This window comes from Dipteris shenzhenensis, chromosome 28 (assembly GCF_047967505.1).
Source record: "Dipteris shenzhenensis isolate YYH24624 ecotype China chromosome 28, Dip_SZ_1.0, whole genome shotgun sequence".
NCBI lineage: Eukaryota > Viridiplantae > Streptophyta > Polypodiopsida > Gleicheniales > Dipteridaceae > Dipteris > Dipteris shenzhenensis.
Window position 1 is genome coordinate 17,610,407 of NC_141623.1, and position 9,576 is coordinate 17,619,982.

The window sequence follows — 9,576 nt, forward strand, 5'->3', positions numbered from 1 at the left end:
TGATTTAAAGATGCCTGCAACTGATCCAGTTGTACGGAGGTCCACTCGTATTAAGTATCCAGTTGACAGGCTGAGATATGATGGGTATACAGCACATCACTATGCTTATATGGTCAAGGTTCTAGAGGAGCCAGAGCCCACATCAGGGCATAAAAATTGGGAAGCAGCTATGGATGAAGGGATGGCTGCCTTGGATGCAAACCACACTTGGGATTTGATGCCTTTGCCTCATGATAAGAAGGCTATTGGCTGCAAGTGGGTTTACAAAGTAAAGCACAATGCTGATGGGTCTGTTAGTAGGTACAAGGCAAGATTGGTTGCCAAAGGTTTTGCGCAGACATATGGAATTGACTATGAGGAAACCTTCAGCCCAGTTGCAAGGATGGCAACCGTGAGAGCAGTAATTGCTATGGCTGCTGCAAAGGGATGGTCTTTGCATCAGATGGATGTGAAAAATGCCTTCTTGCATGGTGATTTGCAGGAAGAGGTTTATATGATGCAGCCAAAAGGTTATGAGGATAATTTACAACCCGATTTTGTATGCAGGTTGCGCAAAGCCTTGTATGGCTTAAAACAGGCGCCAAGGGCATGGTCAGACAAGATAGGGCAATATCTTGTCACTATTGGATTTCATATTTTTCACTTTATGTGAAAAGGACAAACAGAGGGATTGTGCTTATAGTTATCTATGTTGATGACTTGATTATTACAGGTGATAGTGATGCAGACATTAATGAAGTGAAGCTACTGTTGAAGCAGAAATTTGAGATGAAGGATTTGGGAGAGCTGCGTTACTTCTTGGGCATTGAGGTTATTAGATCCCCGAGTGGGATATGGGTGTTGCAAAGGCAATACGGTTTGGACATGCTGTCCAAATATGGGATGACAGGCTGTAAGCCTATTTCTGTTCCATTGGAGCAGAATGTGAAGCTCAATGCAGAGACAGGTGAGCTTCTTGAAGATATTACTATGTACAGGCGCATAGTAGGTAGCTTGATTTACATGACTATAACCAGACCAGATTTGAGCTATGCTGTGGGGCTGGTGAGTCAGTTTATGCAGGCACCGAGGAAGCCACATTTGGATGCAGCTAGGCGCATACTGCGGTATGTGAAGTCCACATTGCATTATGGACTGTTTTATGAAGCTGGGTGTGCATTACAGGTACATGGATACACAGATGCTGATTGGGCTGGTAGTGTCTCAGACAGGAGATCTACTAGTGGTTTTATGTTTTCCCTTGGGAGTGGTGCCATCAGTTGGAGCAGCAAGAAGCAGCCAACAGTTGCCTTGTCGAGCACAGAGGCTGAGTACAGGGGTGCAGCAATGGCTGCATGTGAGGTAGCTTGGTTACAGAAGCTACTTGCAGATATGGGACAGTCAATTCATGCAGCAGTTGTCATTCATTGTGACAACATTAGCAGCATCATGCTTGCTAATAACCCAGTTTATCATGCTAGAACGAAGCACATTGAGGTGCATTATCACTTTGTGAGAGAGAAGGTTCTAGCTGGTGAGATTGATCTTGTCTATGTCAGCACTGAGGAGCAGGTGGCTGATATTTTTACGAAGGCATTGGGTACCGAGAAGCTTCACAGATTTAGGAGCTTGCTTGGTGTACGTGAGATGGATTTGAGCTTGAGGGGGAGTGTTGAGATATCAAGCTCTACCCCCGATATATCTCCTGGATGACTATCATTTATGTCATTGCCTATGTTAGTTGTACTCGTGGTGTAGTTAGACTACCATGTATGTTTTTGGTTTGGGTTCACATATGAACCACGTATTCTAGGTTTTGACATATAGGGTATTTCCCTCTTCTATTGTATTGTTGTTGTGTGCAAAAGTGAAGAAAGGCTTCACCCTCCAACCTTGTGTCCTCTCTCTTTTGTGTGTTGTGAAGAAAGCTGAACTTGAGTCTCCTATCTCTCTCCCTTATTCTTTACACACATATCAAGCATAGCATCATCATCTTGTGGTCCATAAGCATCATAGCCAAGTCAAAAATAAAGGCCACAAAGAATGACAAGGTAAAGGAGTGTAAATATGAAGGTATGTGTGTGCACACAGAAGCAACTAGTCCACAAAAAGTCATGCTTTCAATAATTTGGTTTTTCCTGGAGGAACTTTTCATACTTTTTGTTTGTTTATTCTCATAGATGGCCTTACTTAATACTGATACCTAGGCTTGGTTGAGAGGATTTTTGAGCAACATCATGAATGGAGAAGACAATCAACATCCATAAAGATCTCAAAGGACAAGACTGGTACTCTCCAAATTCATTTTTATAGTAAAATTGGATGAAAAATCAAATTTTGAAAAACATAATAAAACCAAAAAAATAACTTTTATGAAACTTCCAAAAAAATTACTCCCACGTAATGTATACTATGCAATGCACACATTCATTTCTGCATTATGTCATGATGCACATGTTGGAAATAAAGTCACTCTTTGCATTCATAGATGACTTGCCATACAAAATGGATTTCATAAGTTGCAGAGTAGTTGAGAAAAAGGTTGCTCACAGATGTGGGTGGAGAATCTACTACAATTGCATGTTTCTCCTCAATCAAATATTTGAGCTCAGCCCTCATCCCGGCAACAATGTAAATTAGCTAAAATTTCTTGAGAAAAAAGACATTCAATGTAAATACAATAATATTTCATGTTCCCATGATGTGTTTCTCATGTGCTCTTCTTCTTCGATTATATGAAATGTGTCATGACATTGTTTTTTAATTATATTAAATGTTCTAAACGAATTAGGAGCATAATAATGATACCAACCCTATCCTCGAATATCCTCAACTTCCATTATATATCAAATGTTTCAATCTTCTTTATTAGATGTTATATTAAATGTCTCATAATAAGAAATAATAATTATATGGAAACCTACCCCAATAACTTTATTTCACTTCTTCCACTTACTTTTTAAAATTTGCAACAATTCTCATTATCGAGTATGCCATACTCCTACCCTCCCCATTTTTAAAGCAATTTTGAGTACACCATTCTCCTACCCTCCCAAATTTTTAAAGTAGCACCACTCTCGTTCCTTGTTCCATCTCATCTTCTTCTCTCTCTGCATTACAAAGCATAGTCTTTCCCTCTCATCAGTATTCTTCCACCCTAGCCATTGCTTAAGTACTTTGTATCCCATTCTTTCTACCATCTTTCTTTCTCTCATTAGTATTCTCTGACAGTAGCTGTTGCTTAAGCACTTCATCTCTCTTTCCTTCTTCCATCTTGCCTTCTCCTTACTTAAGCAATTTGTCTCTCCTTTCTTATTTCATCTTGCCTTCTTTGTGAACCTTCTTCTATATTTCCTGTTGAGAGTTGTGGTGCCATGAGCACATAGATTAAAGGCTAAGGTATGGTATAGGAAAGAATTAAAGTGGTATAGGAAAGAATTAAAGTAGCCACCCTAGGATGTGGACTACATGATGTGGAGATGTGGATTGAGGATATCCACAAGGAGAGATGTGGATGAGAGGATCACACATGTGTTGACTATTCAAAGGGCACTCTCTATATAAGAGGCCTATCATGTATTGTTGAGTACAAGAGAAATGCACATTCACTCAAGATTCTATTTATGAGTCCAAGCTAATCTATCTTGGAACCTAATTGACTTGAGGTACATGTCATGAGCACTCTCTTCATCATGTTTCCACATAGGTTCCATCCACCTTAGAGTGCTCCATAGATCCTGAGGCACGCATGTTTTGTCATGGTATCAGAGCATAGGTTTAGCTCTCCTAGTTTAGCTCATTAGTAGTTCACTAGGATTGCTTCCATTCCTAGATTAGTTGTAGGCATGCCTTAGGAGCTCATGTATTTTCTCCTAGGTTAGTTTTAGTTTTAGATTGAAAACAAATTTCCGTCCATATTTCCGTTGAGCTCTTTGAGAGAGAGAGATATAGATTGAGAGAGAATCTCTTGATTGGACCTCATGCTTGAGTGGTAAGGTTTACACAAATCTACATGACTTCTCCTTGCAAGCAAAGACTCGGGCATTAAGCCGCTATCAACCTCTTCATCAACGAAAGGTTAACTCGCAGGCAATAGATCTATAAGCTACCATCAATGCCTTAGTAGCCTTCACAAGCTCCTCAACGGCTTGCAAACATCCCCAAAGACCTTGCATTCATCTCCAACAATGTTCCATCGGCCTGATTTTGGTGACTCCATAGCGCTTTGACTACAACTCTGTAACTAAGGTCTCCAAAGCTCCAACAATGAGCTTCAGTGTATTGCAACCTCCAAAGCCTCAACGACCATGGCTCCTACAACTCTAAAAGCCAGCGTAACCCCAGCCCGAATCTGTAGCAATGACCACAGCTTTAGTGCCATCCAAGAGCCCTCGACAAGCCTCTACAGACACTGCAAGCCACCTACATGATGAGCAGCCATGACACAGAAGCAAACAAGCAGCCGCACGGCTCACTGGCCTGTTCCTTCAAACAGCGCACCCAGCGGTGGTTGCTCCTGCTCCAAGCTTCCAAAAAGCCCAATGGCTGCTCCACTGCATCGACTAGCCCGACGGCGTAGCAAGTTAGCAAGACAGAGGCACAACAAGGTTTGACCATAGCAGTAGCTCATCCTCATCGTCACTTGGCGGCTGACCGTCCACGAGCACAGACCTACCAGGCAACATCTCAGCAGCTCCTACGGCTTGACTGCGTCCCTTCAATGATGCCTCTACAGCCCATCTAGCTTCCAGAATGCCAAACAAACGTTAACCCATGGCTGAAACGGCCACTCCACCTACAACAACCTACAAGGCCTCCATCGCCATGGCCGCCTTCTCTTCACCATAGCTTCACAGGTCTCTAAAACTGCAACGCCATCGTCGCCCAAGATCTCTGCTGAATTATCTCTTCACAAAGTCCTAAGGTCTCCACAATTGACACGTGTCAAAGATAAAACTTAACCATAGCTAGGGGTGGTTCAGTTAGTGGGTTTACGTTCAGTTACTTGAACCATAGTTAGGTTTGTTTGAACTCTGGATTAATTCAATTTAGTTAAAAGTTAGCCACGTGGCACAGTGCCACCTAAGCACAGAGCCCTTGCTAAGCACAGTATGGAATTCTGCATGTGAATCCCTGTGCCACATCATCAAAGGCCCTCTTCTTCACAAAACCTTTGACAAGCCGTAACTTCCAATCCAGGAAGAATTTGGACACACTCCAAAAAGGAAAAGTGATCGTCTTTTTGAGCTCTACGCGCCTGTCAAGTAAAAACTGAGATTCAAAGGCTTGCACATAAGACAACGATCGAGCACTTGATAGGAATGAGTGACGAAGAAATCCGAGCCCATGCAAGCTCTAAATTTCTTCACGATCAAATGATATCCCAAATACTTGACCTTCTTTATGCAAGCTAGCCTGGTTATGATCGAATGACACAGTCGGAGGTGAGGCAGATACTTGAACAATTTATCCCTCGAGTATTTGGAGATCCAGTAGGACAATGGATATTATACAAGAAGGTGAGAAATGTAGCCTTTCCCGACAATGGAGAGGTGAAGCTTGCACTCTGGATGAGTGAATGGAAGGTGTCGCAGATATCTAAATTTAGAAAAAACCAAAAGGAGAAAGGGTCCATCGGAAAGGCAATAGCCAGTGCCTTGGTCCATATGACTAAGATGGCTAGTGGTCCAAAAGCAAATGTTGACCCAGGCTAAGTTGAAGGGAGAGCACAGACAGAACTTTGTTTATAAGCATTTGCCGACATGTGCTCCCACACAGTACACTTTCCATTGCAAGCATTGACCGTGCATGAGTCGATGGGCAAGGGAGGAGAAGGGAAGGTATTTAGGATACAGGTGTAGGGTATCCTAGGTCTTAGGCCAATAGAGTGGTATGCTGGCAAGAGGAGCAATAAAGATGATGCCCATACTCATCTGGCACTAAAGAATGAGCTAGCAATGATAGTTGTCCATAGAGCTATCTATCAAGTATTGGGGTACTGACACACTCAAGAGTTATGGGTCGTCACTCCCTTTTTTAATGGTGGAAGTGTGCACGATATGCTGATGTGTCTCCCATAGCGATGTGAGACATATGTGCAATGGGTTAAGACCACACATCCTAGAGAAGATCCTCACTTTGACTGAAAATCTCCACTCATCAGGTTGTGAGCAAGGTTATTTTATTGTTATGCATTGCCCATTTGTGTTGCTATTGCCAATGGTTTGAAAGCAGTTCACGAACAAAGATATGTGCACATGATTTGCAAGCAACCAACTACATGCTAAACTTCACGATGGTGACAGGTCTGTCCGAGTGGGAATTATTGATTGGGGAAGAAGCCTCCATTGGACCAAAAGTCAATATCCACAAGACCTAGCTTTTGCTCCTCCTAGGGCATTTCCATGGTTAGCATCGAAATTATATGCCAGTACTACTACCCGGGCAAATTTGAAGGATGCATGGGCATCGGAGTCAGATTGCTTTGCCGTTGGATGGCTATTTCGGCAAATTGCCAACTTTCTCATAGATTCTGCAGATGCTCTCACTGACAGTTTCGTGAAGGGCAACGTTGCAATCAAACTCTTGGTCGATTGTGGGAACACCCTTTGCAATATTGATCCACATGTAAACGAGGATGTGGCAATGCGACCTATTGAGGAAATGAAGACATGTTGTTGAATAAAAGCACTATGATTGCAAAATTTAATGTCTTTGAAAAATGTTAAAAATGTGACAATTTGTCAGATTTTGACATTTTTATTCCTAAATTTAATCGATCGTGGTCAATCCTTAATTCTGTTAGTCAGATAATTTCTTATATGGTATGTTTGGTGTAAGCATGTTATAATTAAACGTTTCAATAACAAGTCGCTCACTCAATCTCACATGGTGCTTAGAGCTCCTCTTGCTCCCTCCCTCACGAGTCACCATGGCATCTGTGTGGGGGTTAAAGGTCACTGTGCCTTTACCCCGGTTATGTACAATACTCAAACACATATATAAATGAATGAAAAAGAAGATTAGGGTGGTTTTGCACCCACCAAAACTTGTGTGGCTCTCTGTCTCTCTCTCTCCCTCTTCCGTTCTTGCTTCCGTTGAGAGCACTCTCAATCTGGTATCAGAGCCCGAGTGATCTAGCTGAGCATGCGTGAATGCTTGAAGCTCAGTAGCTCTGTGGGAGGAAGGAGAAGCTTTGTGGGAAGCTTTGTGGGTGACTTTACTTGCATCCGAGTGTGCAGAGACCTTGGAGGAACCTTTGGAAAAGTCACTTTGGCTTTGCGAAGTGGTTTTGAGAGCCTGTTAAGTGTTTTCAAAGAAAAAGTCGTTTTTTGAGCTTTTTCCTGTTCCGTTTGAATACAGAGACTCCGTATTGACTTGTAGAGGCAACTATTGCTTGCTTTTGGTGTCCACATTACTTCAGGAGCTTGGAAACACCTTCATTCTTGAATCTGGGATCATTTCAGTGGATTTCTGACTCACTGTGTCAGTTCCTGCGTTTTTTTCCCGGGTGTTGGAACTCAAGTTTGGAGCAACCATTTGCAGATCTGTCAGTTCCGGTGGACTCAGGAGGTCCTAAAACTTCTATGTTGCTCATCATTCGCACTCCGGTGGAGTTTACAAACAGCTCTATTTCAAAAAACGTTTTTCAGTCCGTGTGTTGGACCCAATGATTGAGACCACGGTTTCCAAAACCGTCTGTCCCATTGCGTTCCGAACGCCCAAAAACCACTACCTATCAGTTCTTGCGTGATTCGGTGGAGGATTTTTAGAGTTATAAATCTCTGTGTATTCGATTTCGTCTCTTTGTTATGCATTTTTCATACTAAGGTTTTGAAACCTTAGATTTATGCCACATGGCAGTGGATAAGTGTTGACTCCCATTTCTCACTCATCGGTTGGGATTTTGGAGTTCTGGCAGAAGAGAGATATTTGCAAATTTTCTTGCTGAGTCTGATTATGCAATGGTGCCCATGTTTTGAAGCATCTCAGGTTCTATTTTCAGTAGCGCTCATTACCGTGGGACTATGATTTCTTGAGCATACCTTATGCAGATCACTCTGGTTGCAGAGTTTGAGCAGTGTGCGCTCATTTGTGGTATGCATTGGGTTGCAATGGATGATTTATAGGCCATTTGGATGCATTGCGGTCCTTGTTGGATGCGCTGATAGGCCCAAATTGCCTTGTGGGATGCTATTTTTTATGGACGCTTTGCACATGGATGCTATTTTATGCTGAGGGACAGCTTTGACACATTGCAGGTGATGCACTGATAGTGCTATGCTCTCTTGGATGAGATATTGTTGATGCATATGCCAGTGGACAGTGTTTATGCTTGAGTCATTTGGCACTTATTGGCATTTTCTTTTGGGCCAGATTTGCTCATATGGATGCATAGTATATGCACATGAGTCAGATGCATCTTTTGATGCTTTGAGATTTGAGTTTTTGTGATATTTCAGTCTATTATGGCATACACATTTGGGTGCACCTGGTATTTGGTGTGATTCTCCCTTGCAGGGACTAGCATTTGGGATTTTGTTTCATTTGCATCATGGCATCCTCTTCCATGCCTGAAAAGGAGTTTTTCAGCATAAAAAAGTTTGATGGGACAAACTTTTCTTTGTGGAAAGAACAAATAAGGGATGTGCTTATTCAAAAGAAGTAGATTAAACCCTTGGCAGGTATTGAAGCTAAGCCTGCGGATATGTCTGAGGATGATTGGAATGAGTTGGATGCATTAGCAAAGTCTACTATTAGACTTCATCTTGCAGAGTCAGTTTATTTCACAGTAGTAAATGAGCAAACTACGGAAGATTTGTGGAAGAAACTGTGTGCCACTTATGAAAAGGAAACTGCCTCTAATAAAGTTTACCTCATGAAGAGGTTGTTTGAGCAGGAAGGGGTCTCCATTGCTTCTCACTTGAATGAATTCAATATTATTTTCAGCCAGCTTCAGGCTCAGAAAATGAATTTTGATGCGGAGACTAAGGTAATATTTCTCTTATGTTCATTGCCATCCTCATGGGATACCTTCCGTACAGCTGTCAGTAACTCTGCACCTGGTGGAGTACTAAAATTTGATGATGTTGTGGGTAGCTTGTTGGCCGAGGAGATTAGACGGAAGTCTATGGATGGCAACAAGCAGGATGCAGCCTTAAATGTGCAAAGGGGCAGATCACAGTTCAGGGGGAAGTCCCAAGAAAGAGGGAAGTCTCGTAGCAAATCCAGGGCATGGAACATTGAGTGTTACCATTGTGGCAAGAAGGGCCATATGAAAAAGGATTGCTACAAGCTGAAAAGAGAGCAAAAGGATAAGAAAAAGAATGCAAATTGGGGTGCAAATCAAAAGGAAGAGAGTCGAAGGGAGGACAAAGGAAAAGTGAAGATCGAGGAGATCAATGCAATCATACATGATAGTGACAATGATGTTCCCTTCATGTCTAGTGTATCTGCAGAGTTGCTTACCACTTCAGATGATGCATATTCCCAGGATTGGATTTTGGATTCTGGTGCTTCATTCCATGTTACTCCCCATAGAGAATGGTTCTCCACTTATGATAGTGGAAAGACAGGTTGTGTGCATCTTGGAAATGA